Genomic DNA, 11297 nt, shown 5'->3' with positions numbered 1-11297 from the left:
GCAAGAAGGGTCTTTACACCCATCCTGTCCACCCCTACACTGCAGAGAGGAGACTGAGGTCCAGGGAGGGGAAGAAGCACAGGGACAGGGTAAAGTAGAGACAGAGTAAAATCTAGAACCCAGATCAGGTGGTTGCTGTTGATTATCAGGACATCTATTTACGATTAGCATCTGGAATGGTTTACAGAAGATAATGCTATAAAAATGTGGGACTAGGGTCCTGTGGCCAGACCAGGGCTTACCTATATATGTTTTTCACCACTAGAAAAAAGTACCCCTTCTTCAGGCAGACCCAGCTCCTCACGAGGGCAAAGGCCCAGCAAGCAGACCGAGGACTAGCTTTCAGGTCCTACTTGCCCCTTCAGCTGAACACGTTTGTGCAGTGAAGCACCTGAACAACCGTACATGGCGGCCTTGCACATATAACACTGAAATAATTTGCTTAACTGCTTCTTCTACCAGAATAAGGGCTCTTTGAGAGTGGAGTCCTGTTTCATTAACTGTTGTATCAGTCTCCATCTTGGCAAAAAGCCTGGCACATAGGTGCTCACGGAAGCCTGCTGAATAAATGAATGGATGAATAAATGATTCACTACTTCCCTTTGTAAATATTCACTTAAGCGACTCTCATTTATATATTACTTAATTTTCTTTAAGTTTTAATAATGTCCTCCATCTCAGGGTACCCATGCAACATGAAAGCACTCCTCCATCACAGGAGTGCTGAGAAGGTAGTTGGAAGCAACAATAGTTTTCTTATCTCCTTGGAGAAGGATACCAGCTATTACTGGGGTTTTATAGATGAGATCCCCACTGTTCTCCATAAATTCATGTGTCTGAGCTTCTGTCTCCCTGGTTATGCATTGCTGGCTGGCTGAAGTTATTCTGGGCATTTCTTCAAGTGTCACTGGTAACTTAGAACTCACCAGTGACAAGCTGGCAGACTCACTTACAGAATGCAGCTCTTGAAAACTACTAATGATGCCGTGAAGAGACAGGAGACAGGAACCAGCAATATTTGGTCTTCGGTTTAAAGCATAAATATCTGAAAATGAGAAATTCCTTGGAGCCAGCCTCCCAGATGGAACATTTAGTACTTGCTTACATAAAGAGCTACAGAAGCCAAGAGGTCAGGGCAGAGCTGCAGCAAGGGGGGTGCCTAGGACCCAGGGGGAGTGTGCACTGTGGGGGTGGGGAGGTGTCAAGAGCATTGCCCAGTTGACCGTGAGCGGTGAAGGTTGAACCTCCCTCCATCCACTAACCGTTCACTCTGCTCAGATCAGAGCACAGTGCCAGGCACTGTGGGGAGGACTTCGAATGTGGCAGGGTTTTTAAAATGAGCAAATTGGTGGTGTTTTATGAGATTGCAGACTCACCTGAAAGAGGAAGCTGCAGAAAACAAAATGAGAGGAATCTCCCCTTTCTTCTCTCAAGAGAGCCAGCAGAGCTCTCCATGAGGTCTGCCCCAGGGGAACGAAGAGAGGCTTTTAATTTGTCAAGACTAGGCTCTGGGCACAAAGAGCTGGCTTGTCTGGCATGGGCAGGGGGTCTGGGATGGACAGGAAGAGGCTCAACCCTCTGAGAGACCCAGGTCTCCCTGAGACAGGGAGCCAAGGGGTGTTGGGAGGGGTAGTGCTATGCTGGTGAAGCTAACGACCTGCCTTAGGGCAGTGGGGATGGGTCTTGATTTGCACTGTTGACCGATTTCTGTGGTGTAAATATTTCCACCATGACTGACGTCAGGCCACCAGCTTCATGTCACTGCATAGGAAGCTGGGAAGAGGGGAGCAAACAGTCGGCTCTCACAAGCCAGTACAAGCCTTCTACAGCACACCAATGACACGGCAACATGCACCCACCTCCACGCAGATCCCTAGGAGGGGGCGAGACCCTTTACAGGGCGGCCCATGGGTGCCAGGGACTGAAACCCAAGCTCTAAAGACGTCGTGAACTATTGCAAAAGATCTCAGAGCCTGGCTCGGCCTGAAGGAAGAGGAGCCACCCTTCCTTGGAATGAAACATTTGGACTTGAACTTGAGGCTCCAACAGTGACCATATAGGACTGAAGAACACAAGCTTTGCTGAAGTTTCTGGTCTGTGTAAACTGTCCTTGCTCACCCTAAGGAGGGGGTGCTCCAGGCAATGACTCAACCATGGTGACTGGGAGCTCACAGCCATATTTAATTTGATTTACAAAAATAAAATAGTGGGATGGTTCTTGCATATGACCGTGGGGATACAAATTCATACAGCAACAAAGAGATGGCTGAGTCCTTCTGACTCTCAAGGGCTTATACCTTCACGTTTCTCAGCTTACGAGAGAAAATGAAACAAGTATTCAAATACGCCCAGTAGAATGTGGTGTGGACCACAAGAAGGATACCAACATAGTAAAGAAGACTGTCACACATTTCTATATGACTGCATTGGCAAAGAGCTTGCACACACAAGATCTCCTTTCATCCTTCTCAGGACCTTCAAGATTTTGCAAGAAAATCATTTTCAATCTAAAAGTCTGTTCCCAGCCAAATGATCAGTCGAGGGATAGCAGATTAAAGACACTTTGAGACACCCAATACTTCACATGTTATACCTCCTACACACCTTTTGTTTAGGTAGCAAATGTAAAACAAGAAAGAGGAACACACAGGATCCAGAAAGCAAGGGATTCAATCCAGAAGAGCAATAAGGAGAAGTCCCAGGAAACTGTATCCAGTTGTCCTAAAGAGCAACCAGGAGAGAGAGCGTATGAGAAACCTGTAGACATTGGCAGGGAGAAAAGCAGGCAAATGAAAAACAGGGCAATTGTTAACTCCAGGACAAACAATGGGAGGGTTGTAGGAGAGCTCAGTACACATCTACCACAACAAAACATGAACCAATGTCTATAACTGATAAATGATATAATATCCATGTAAACGTATTATTTAGAGACATGGTAAATGTAGGGGAAAGGAGTCAGAGGATTTGAGGGTAGTTGCCTCGGGGGAATGGAACTAAGGACATGGAGAGAGGTGGGATACTACTAACTTTTTAAACTATGTACATTCATTATATCATTAAACAGAAATAACAGCTTTGAAAAACCTATAGTAAAAAATATCGTGCAATTTGTAATATGTTACACAACAAATTTTAACACACTAGAGAGCAGCACTATAACCTCTGTATCTGTAATCCGTAATAAGAAAATGTTATAAATTTGAATTTATAAAATAAAATTTTAATCAACTTTTTAAAGCCAAGGCCCTAAAGGCATAAACAACAGACTTAGAAACATTTATGATGGGTCACAGACTGTTTTTCTCTTGTACGTAAATATTTTAAATTTTTTATTTCAAAATAATTATAGACTCACGGGAAGTTGAAAAATATTAATAATATGAAGAGGTCTGGTATAGCCTTCACCCAGTTCCCCCCAATGGTTATATCTTGCATGACTATCTTACGATATCAAAACCAGGAAATTGACGTCGGTATAGTGTATGGTTCTGTGCCGTTTTAGCACATGTGTAGATTTGTGTCACCACCACCATAATCAAGACATAGAGCTGTTTCACCACCACAAAGACTTCTCTCCTGCCACCTCCTATTCATAAAACATGGCAAACACTAATCTGATTTCTAACTCTATAGTTTTGTTACTTTGAGAGCATTATATAATGAAATCACATAGCATCCGACTTTTGAGATTGGCTTTTTCCATTCAGCATAGCGTCCTTGAAGTTCATTTGGGTTGTTGGCTGCATCCATAGTTTATTGCTTTTCTTTCTGAGTAGTACTCCATGGTACGAATTTATCACAGTTAGTTATTCACTTATTGAAGAACATTCCAGGTGTTTCCTGTTTTCGGCTATTGCAATAAAGCTACCATAAGCATTTCTGTACAGTTTATGTGGACATACGTTTTCATTTCTGGGGTTAAGTGTCCAGGAGTGTGGTTTCTGGGTTGTCGGGTGAGCACATGTATAGTTTTGTAAGAAACCGGCAAATTCTTTTCCAGAGTAGCTGTAACATTGTACGTTCCCACCGGCAATGTATGAAAGATCCAGTTTCTCCACATCCTTGCCGGCGTTTGGTATTGTTCCTCTTTTTTATTTTACCTCTTCTAATGGATGTGTTGTGATAGCTCATCAAGGTTTTAATTTGCATTTCCCTAATGGCTAGTGACTTTAAACATCTATTCATGTGCTTATTTGTCATCCGTATGCCCTCCTCCGTCTTCAGTGAACTATCTCTTCATGGTTTTTGTCTATTTTCTAATTGTATTGTTTGTTGTTTTACTACTGAGTTTTGAGAGCTTTTCTGAAATACATATTCTAGCTATGAATCATCTGTCAGATATGTGGTTTGCAAGTATTTTCTCCCCGTCTGGCATTTATCTTTTATTTTCTTGACAGAGCCATTTTCAATTTTGATGCAGTCCAATTTATTGATTTTTTTTCTTTAATAGATCATTCTTTTCTTGTCATAGGTAAGAACTCTCCACCAAGCCCTATACCTTATTTTATCCTATGTTTTCTTTTAAAAGTTTCATAGGTTTATATTTTACAACTATCTACAATCCATTTTGAGTTAAACTTTTGTACACAGTGTGAGGTTTAAATTGAGGTGTATATTTTTGCCTATGGATATACAATTGCCCCAGCACCTTTGTTGAAAAGACAATTCTTCTTCCATTGAATTGCTTTGACATCTTCCTCAAAAATCAGTTGATTGTACTTGTTTGGGTCTGTTTCTGGATTCTTCTGTTCCACTAGTCTATGTGACTATCTCAGCACCAATATCACTCAGCTATATAATGTCTTGAAATTGGGTGGACTGATTCCTCTCACCCTCTTCCCCTTCTTCCTCCTCTTCTCCCCCTCCCCCTCCCCCTCCTTCTTCTTTTGAATTGTTTTAGCTATTCTAGGTCCTTTGTCTTTCTGTATAAGTTTTAGAATGATCTTGTCTCTACTACAAAAAGTCTTGCTGGAGCTTTGATAGGAATTGTGTTAAACCTGTATATCAATCTGGGGAGAACTGACAGCTTAATAATGCTAAAACTTCCAACCCAGGAATATAGCATGTCTTCATTTATTGATATTTAGATATTCTTTGATTTCTTTCATCAGCTTCTGCTGTTTTAAGTACACAAGTCCTGTACATATTTTGTTAGACTTATACCTAAGTGTGATGTGTCAACTTGACTGGGCTAAGGGATGCCCGGATAGCTGGGGAAACATTGTTTCTGGCTGTGTCTGTGAGAGTGTTTCTGGGAGAGCTTAGCATTTTGAACCAGTAGACTAAGTGAAGAAGATAGACTGCCCTCACCAGTGCTGGCAGGCGTCATCCAATCTGTTGAGGGCCTGAATAGAACAAAAAGGTAGAGGAAAGGCAAATTTGATCTCTGCCTGAGCTTGGACATCCGTCTTCTCCTGCCCTTGGACATTGGCTCCCCTGGTTCTCAGGCCTTTGAATTCGGACTGAGTTATACCACCAGCTTTCCTGGTTCTCCAGACTAATACAGTAAGCATCTCTCTTTTTTGGAGCAATTGTAAATGACACTGTATTTTTAATTTTGTTTTTCATGTATTTATTGCTATTTCATAGAAATACAGTTGAGTTTTTTAAGTTGCTCTTGTATCCTGTGACCTTGATGTCCTCACTTATTAGTTCTGAGATTTTTTTTCTTTGTAGATTCCTTGGGACAGTCCATGTAGACCATCATGTCATCTGCAAATAGGTATAGTTTTAGTTTTTCCTTTCTGATCTGTATGCCTTTTATTTCCTTTTCTTGCCTTTGAGCGATCTAGGACTTCCAGTACTATGTTGAATTGTTCAAATAAGAATTAACACCAGTTCTATAGAACCTCTTCTAAAAAACAGAACACTTCCCAATTCATTTTCTAAGACCAAAATTACCCTTATACCAAAGTCAGACAAATACAATTCAGAGAATGAAAACTACAGATCTCCTTCATGAATAGAGATACAAAAATTCTTAAAATATTAACAACGAAAATTCAGCAGTATATAACAATAATTACATGCCAGGACTAAAAAGGGTTTCTTCCAATGACGCAAGGTAGATTCAATACTTGAAAGTCAACCAACCATATTAATAATCTAGCCTATCAATAATCTATCATATTAACATTGCTGAGGAGAAAAATCCCATTTTAATATCAACTGATAGCAAAAAAAGCACTTATTTGAATGTATATTTGCCTTTTTCACTTGCCAACCTATTGTAGAATGACCAATAAAGAAACCTAGAGAGCTCGATTTTGAGATGTCAGAATCTTTTGACCCACTTAGGTGACCCTGGGGATGGGTAGAAGGAGGAGGGAAGGGTAAATGCTCTGGCTAAAAGCAAGATAGATGGTGGGAAGACCCTTACGTTCTGGACATAACAAGAACCCAGTGCCATTCTGGACTTGAGTCCTAGGGGTCCATAAAGCTTGGAGGAAAGTGTTGGTTCCTAAAAGGAGCCCAAAGCTCCCCTCTGCCCACTCTTTCCTACCTCAGTGCTCAGAATTGCTGGAATCCAGTCCCCTGCAAGAGAAAGTCCACACTTTTACTTAAGAGGCTATGCACCAGAATTCATCCCAGGAAACATCAATAGGATGTGAAGGGTTTGAACAGTCTGAAGCAAAAGCCTCTTATCTCCCACGGGCCTGTGACTGATTCAGTACCTGCTTAAAGATTGAGAGGTCCCAAGTCTCAGGCAAACATCAACCCGCCACAGCTAAGAAAAGTCCCCTCGCAGATTCAACCTTCTTCCCTGACAGATGGCAGATGGCAACCAGTGACCCAGAAAAAAGACAACTGTATCCAAAGCTCAGAGTTTGTTTTGACACAACTCTGGGTTCTGCCATCAGGTTCGTGCATAGAATGGCCCTTCGCATACCTCTGTCATATCTGTCATCCAGGTCAGACAAAGCATCCCACGGTGAGGCTCTGAAATCCCATCCCAGGGATCAACAGCATTTTTTCCCACAATACGTCACACCCCCTGGGTGTGGAGGAGGGACACAGCAGGGAAGCCATCAGCACCTGGCACAGAAGCTCTGTGGACACCTTGAAGTTGCCGTGTTTGGATATCACCTGCCACACACTCGCATGTGGGCTGTCCCAAGCAGTCACTTCCCCCTTTCTGAGACTCCATTGCTTTATCTGTCAAGTGCGGTTGGCAGGAAGAGGGATCTCCTAGGGAGCCTGCAGCTTCACCGCTGGATGGCTCCAGTTTGAGCCACGCACGGCACATACAGAAGGCAAAGCCATTCCGTTCACATCCCTGGTGCTAAGGCGACTCTGGACTATTACATGAGCAAGAAACAAATGTCTACTGTGTTTGAACCAAAATCTTTTGGATTCACTTGTTACGGAGCTCAGTCTATACCAACGCAGGCTCTGAAGCTGACCTGGGGATTCATTCTCAGTGCCTCTGGGACGTGAGAAAAGGTTCCTCTGATATTGCCCAGGGTTCTAGGCCTTCCCCAATTAATAGGAATTGACCAGAGTCCAGACAAGAAATTCAGGCAAGGTTTTATTGGGGCCCCTGCTGCAGCGCGGGGTGGGGTGGGGGGAGGGTGAACAGCAGTTTCCCTTGCTTGTTCGCTCCCTCAGTGGGAGTGGGGAGCTTGCTCCTTATATGGGATGAGGGTAGGGGTGTGTCCAGGGGTCGGGCCGGAGGGGTGGCTTAGGTGTTTTGCCCATCCCTTAGGTGGTGTTGTGTGCGGGGGGCATGCGCAGTGCCCTGCTTTTGCTCCCGGCACCCTGTTTATACTTCCGGCTCTTCAAAAGTGGCAGTTGGGATTTTTGTATCTTTTGTCCAGAATTTGACCCAACTGCGTATGCACGCAGTTATTTTCAGTCCCTTATAGTTTCGTTATATTCTTTTGCTGGAGGAGAGATGTGTCCAGGTGCAAGCACTGCAGCAAAGGGTCCCAGGTCCCAGCCTGTCTCACCTCCTCCTTCCCCATGTGCTCCAGGAATTGTACAAAGTGTAAGGTTCGAAAGGGTGGGGACATCCTGAAAAGTTATCAAATGATTATCCAATTTGGTCGCCTCAGTTATAACAAGGAATTCCCTCCTTCGTTTTTCTTTCTTTAATTAAAATACGAAAAGAGCCTAACGACACTAGATTGATTTTTAAACCACTCTGAATTCCATTTCTTAAAATCCTCTCCTACTTTGGACTCTGCACAAAGCTACCCCAAAGAATCAATAATGGAAGCTTGGAACAATTCCTCATCTAATAACTCAGTAAAATCTCTCTTCCAGAACAATCTAGAACATTCTAGAACTGTAGCACATGGAAAGATACACTCTCTAAATAGCAGAAGATGTGCCTACTCTTTTAAGCACCAGAAGTTTTTGACCGAAGGCATTTTTCAAACCTCTTTTCCTGTCCCTTTCTTATTTCTTTACTATAGTCACTTTTTTGTTACAAAAAGTAGAAAATTAAGATTTAAAAAAAAAGAATATTGAAAGAAAATTGGATCAAAATGAGAAGCAGAGCACATATGCCTCCTCCCCTCCCACTCCTCTAAAATGATTCAATCAAAAGATCAGATTAGCTGGGCCTGATTCCAATGCAGGGGGTGGTAAGTCTTTGACTTATTGTTCATACTCCTCCATGGTTATAAGTCAGTCCTAGCCCTCTGTATGTCACAAAATGTGATCCAAAGAAAGAATACTGGAGAGGCGAGAATGATAAATTAAGATCCCAGAGACCTGGATTCTGGTTCTAGCCAGCCATGGACTATCTGTGTGATCTTGAGCATGTCACTCTCCCAATCAAAAGATGAGGAGGGGGCTTCCCTGGTGGCACAGTGGTTGAGAATCCGCCTGCCAAGGCAGGGGACACGGGTTCGTGCCCCGGTCCAGGAAGATCCCACATGCCGCGGAGCAACTGAGCCCATGCGCCACAACTACCGAGCCTGTGCTCTAGAGCCCGCAAGCCACAACTATTGAGCTCACGTGCTGCAACTACTGAAGCCCACGTGCCTAAAGCCTGTGCTCCGCAACAAGAGAAGACACCACAATGAGAAGCCCGTGCACCGCAACAAAGAGTAGCCCCTGCTCGCCGCAACTAGAGAAAAGCCCGCGCACAGCAATGAAGACCCAACGCAGCCAAAAATAAATAAAATAAAATAAAATAAATTAATATATATATAAAGAAAAGGTGTAATATTAAATAGGTACTAAGCAAGAAATAATAAAAGTAAATAAACTAAGCATTCAAGAAGTTAGGAGAAAACAACAACTCTAAAGAAAGTGGGTGGATAAATTTAATAAAGATATAAGTGTATATTAATGAGTCAGAAAAGGATAGAATTAACAAATAAATTTAAAGTCTCAATAATAATATAGTTAAAACCTTTGCAAGAAAAATCAGATAATATACAAACACAAAATCAGCACCTATAATGGAGAAGTAACATAGATGGAGGAGATTAGAAAACTTGTAAGCAAATGTTTGGTTCCGATCTATGTAATAAATTGGAAAATATAAATAAATGGTCTTGGAAGCTTAAATTACCAAGATTAACTCAGGAGAGATAAACAAGCCAAGTAAACCAGTGATAATGTAAAAATCCACCATGGCCAAGTGGGTTTTATCTAAGAAATACAAGAATGCCTAAATATTGGGAAATCTATTCCAATTGTCTTGTAGTTTAAAAATTAAATTTTTAAAAACTAGAAGAATTCAGGATAGCAGCAGCCTACAAAATAAATAAATAGCAATAGCTTTCTTATATACCAACGTCTTTTTTAAAAATAGGAAAAAAGCTTCAGCTTCCACTCTTTTTCTTAAGCATTTACAAATATTTACTACATACTGGGCCATAAGACAAGTCTCGAGAAATATCCAGGAAATGATATTACATCCACATTTATAGATTTGTACAAAGCTATGATTCAGGGGAAAAGCAAGCTAACCCTATCAGTAACAGGTAGCACTTGGCCTTATGATGGTCAGTTTTTTTCATTTTTAAATTAATTTTTATTGGAGTATAGTTCCTTTACAATGTTGTGTTAGCAATTCATTAGCAACCAAAAACTATAAAACACCCACAAATAAATTAAACAAGAAATGTGCAAGATATATACATAAAAAAGAAACACATAAAATTCTATCCGAAGATTTTGAAGGACAAAGAATTGGAGTGATGTACTTTTTTCTTGAATAAGAAGACAAAACATTGTAAAAGTATTTATTCTTCCTAAATGAAAAGATATTTTCAATGTCATTCCAGTCAAAATCTCAAAGAGACTTTTCTGGAACTTGACAAAATGAGTAGTAAATTAATCTTGAAGAATAAATACAAAAGAATATTTAGGAACACTGTAAAAAAGAAACATGAGGAGGGTGTTTCTCTGTGGCCAGATTTCAAAAGGGTTGGTAAAGCAGTAAGAAACAAAAATCACTGGTATTAAGAACAGACAGGGCTTCCCTGGTGGCGCAGTGGTTGAGAGTCCGCCTGCCGATGCAGGGGACGCGTGTTCGTGCCCCGGTCCGGGAAGATCCCACATGCCGCGGAGTGGCTGGGCCCGTGGGCCATGGCTGCTGAGCCTGCGCGTCTGGGGCCTGTGCTCCGCAATGGAAGAGGCCACAACAGTGAGAGGTCCGCGTACCACAAAAAACAAAAAACAAAAACAAAAACAAACAAACAAAAAAGAACAGACAGACAGAACAATGGGACAAAAAGCAGCATCCTGAAATAGTCCCAAGTATTGACAAGAATTTGGTATATGATAAAGATGCTACTTCCTATCAGTGGTAGAGTTTGGATTATCCAATCAAGGGTATTAGAACAACTTGCCAGATATTTGGGAAAAGTTAATAATAAGCCAGATCCCAACCTCACTCAAACACCAAATGAATTAAAAGTATAAATGGAAAAAAATAAAATTATAAAATTGAAGAAGAAAGTATGGGCAAATATGTTTCCATCTTGAAGGAACTGGCACAAGAGGGCAGGGAATCTAAAATCAGAAACCATAAAGAAAAAGATGTTTACACCCAAGTTTTAAAATTTCTTACAATCCATATAAAGACATATACAATATATAGATATAGAGCATTAAAGACAAGCAACAGACTGTGAAAATTGTTTGCAACACATACAAAAACTGCTGGTTAATATCCCTCATACATAAAGCACTGTGATAAATGTACATGAAAAATATAAACGCAACTAAAAAAAATATGTATTAACAAGAAATTCCCAAAAGGAATGTAAATAATTATAAACATTAAAAAAGTCTAACCTCACAGCAATTTAAAAAATGAAAATCAATACAAG

Source organism: Delphinapterus leucas, chromosome 2, assembly GCF_059928025.1.
Source record: "Delphinapterus leucas isolate spDelLeu-1000000601 "Yukka" chromosome 2, BTC_Dleu_Yukka2, whole genome shotgun sequence".
Lineage (NCBI taxonomy): Eukaryota > Metazoa > Chordata > Mammalia > Artiodactyla > Monodontidae > Delphinapterus > Delphinapterus leucas.
This window is presented reverse-complemented; position numbering follows the sequence as displayed.